The sequence below is a fragment of the Notothenia coriiceps genome, unplaced genomic scaffold (genome assembly GCF_000735185.1).
Source record: "Notothenia coriiceps isolate Sejong01 unplaced genomic scaffold, NC01 NC01_scaffold00007345, whole genome shotgun sequence".
Taxonomy (NCBI): Eukaryota; Metazoa; Chordata; class Actinopteri; order Perciformes; family Nototheniidae; genus Notothenia; species Notothenia coriiceps.
Genome location: NW_011340046.1, coordinates 142 through 2,953, shown reverse-complemented (window position 1 = coordinate 2,953; position 2,812 = coordinate 142). Strand labels below are relative to the sequence as shown.

Here is a 2,812-nt window from a genome sequence, read left to right as displayed (position 1 = left end):
GTTGTGTGTTCCTTCCAAACAACTCAACTTTGGTTTCATCTGTCCACAGAATATTTTGTCGGGGGGGTGCTAGTGGATCGCCGGAGCTGTTAGATTAACATTAACATGCTTATTGTAGTTATAAGTGCAATGCCTTGCGGCCTGGAGCACCATCCTTGATGGAGCATATGTGTGGGCAGGAAAGGAGTGAGCAGAGAGCAGAGTAGTTGTCGATTTTTGTTCTGTTTCCTATGACTATCTGCCTCACCCTCTCAGACGTTCAGTTGCGCGCGCTACTAAAGAGACGTGTTACCATGGAAACCAAACAATGGTGTGGCTGTATTAAAGTCCGAGTGGAAACAGTCCTGAGTAAATCGGATTTTGTCAGAAATCGGGAGAAATGCGGGAGAACTATGACCCCGGGAGGAAACCGGGAGAGAGCAATGAAATCGGGAGTCTCCCGCAAAAATCGGGAGGGTTGACAAGTATGGCTACAGTGTATACACTATCCGGTTGGATGCTTTCCAAGGAAGCATTTGCTGGACAGATGTGATCACAGGTACGTTTTTTTAGAATGAGTAATTAGATTAAACTATTAGACATATATGTTGATAATTTAAGTTACACGACGGCAGCTATATCCACGTATCATGTTGCTAACTGTTTTGTAAACCACATAAGCCAGCATCTCTCTGTCAGTTGACTCTTTAGCTAGCTAGAGTACTCAAGGGTTGACGTTTTTTTAAATATTCATACGTAAAGGTTTCTATTTGTGTTTCAAGCTAAGCTGCTAGCATTGATGCTAACTAGCTAACTATATTTTAACGTAAACATGTCGGTAGTTTTAAAGCAATTTCAGTAGCAATTAGCCACCAGATATTATTTAGCAACTCCTGGTGAACTCGAAACAGATATTTCGTTTTTTCAAGTTTCAAAAGTAAATTTGTTGTGTTTGTATGTGCTGTCTCATCTTATCGGAAGCTTTGTGTGTTATTCATTAATTGACTAGGGAGAGTGCACACTGTGTACCAATGCACCTGAGTTACCTTTTGAGCTAATGTACATGTGTAGTCCCTGGGCAGGTTATTACCTATTTTATACAGACCTTGTTCATCATTGATTTGTTTTGATCAGAAGAAAAGGAAGAAGAAACAGTCTATATTGGATCCTGATGTTTTACCATGTAACTGCAAACCGGAGAGGGATCCTGATGAAAAGCAGAATATCTCAAAAGGTAAGATATACAAGCAAGGTCAACAATAATCTAATCATGTAATATGTATTTACCAAATATGTCCCTGCATCCTCTGGACTAACTTGTGTCTGTCTCACCTAACAAGATTCAGCTTCATTACCCGCAGCTACAAACCTAGAGACTAACAACTCTAGTTTATTATCAGTGTTTAATTTACATAATTTCCCAATTCCTGTTTGATTTCCACAGTAAACTCTTTAATTGACTATCAACAGTTTACATTTGAATATTCGTACATATATTCCATTAGCTTCATTACTGTTGAGCAAGTTTTGCTAGCTGCCCTATTAACAACTATTATCGGTTTGCTTACAGTGTCTTCTAGCACACAACAAATTCAGTTTAAATGAACCCCCCAGATGTGATTCAGTAAACCCCGGGGCACTCAAAAGAGACTTTTCAATGTTTTCAACTTTGAGTTTTAACAGTAGGTTAATTCTTTGTTCAAGTGCTAACAGCTTTTTTCCAATTGGAAGCCTGATATGTTATGGAGCCAAACTGATAACAAGGGAAGATTTGAATGTTATAAAAAGTGACTGCCCTTAGACGCTCCCTTTTGACAGTTTAACTACATACCTTGAGACTTTGAACATGTGAGAAGGATGTGAACAAAACCGATAAACCTGTTAAGGCATTGGCATAATAAAAACAAGTGCTGTATACACTGTTCTGTCTTGCAGCATTGAACCAACCTTTGAGTGGAGAGCCTCCACCCACAGACATGGCAGAGAAACACACAGAAGGTACATACACACCAAATGACAAAGTCCGAATATCAGTTATAATGGAATAGTATATTTACAAAACATTTACAATGTAGTTTAAATTGACCATTTTTTTTATCAGGAGACAAGGAAGAAGAAACTGAGGCTACATCGGATCAAGAGGTTTCATCATCCGACGACAAACAGGAAGTGACCGATCCAAATAAAAAGGCTCAACTCTCACAAGGTAAAATGCGCAAGCAACGTCAAAAGTAATGAATTGATGTCATCGATTTGTATTTTACAAATGGGTTTATGCATCTACTGTGCTAATCATATGGTCTCTAATGTAAAAACCATGCATTAGGGTTTTATTTATATCATATCATCATGTCAGTGTTTATTTTCCTCCAAAAGTATTTAAAAGAAAAACATTTCTGACGTAAAACACTGTGTAGTGTGTACATGGTGAGTATTGTTTCTGCACTGAACCCGATGTTATCACGGTAGTTTGTCAGTCTTAATGTGTCATCTACAACAATCAATCGGAAGGATTTGCAAATGAATTTAATGCAAAAAGTATGCTAAGAAAAAGCAAACGGTGCAGAACATATACTAGATCTGGAATGAAAATCAAACAGGTCAGGTTAGGTAGGAATTTCAAACATTATTATTCAAATATTTTTTATTGATTTTCCACATATAACAAACAGCAGCGCTCAACACTCAAATACAGCACAAACAGAAAGTATAGAAAATATCAATTGACATCCAGAAGAGATACAAAATAGGTATAGAAAAAATAAACATAAACTATTAAATTAAAATCTACATGGTTAAATAACCAAGAGTAAAAATGTAAAGATAAATAAAT

At 37.1% G+C, this 2,812-nt stretch overlaps 1 long non-coding RNA gene across 1 annotated transcript; it reads left to right on the top strand.

Moving 5' to 3' along the window:
• Nucleotides 1-1,130: 1,130 nt before the first annotated feature.
• LOC104943987 (uncharacterized) lies at nucleotides 1,131-2,190 on the top strand. Its single transcript, XR_798181.1, has 3 exons — nucleotides 1,131-1,213; nucleotides 1,915-1,977; nucleotides 2,081-2,190. It is a non-coding gene; the product is annotated as an uncharacterized lncRNA (long non-coding RNA).
• Nucleotides 2,191-2,812: the final 622 nt, after the last annotated feature.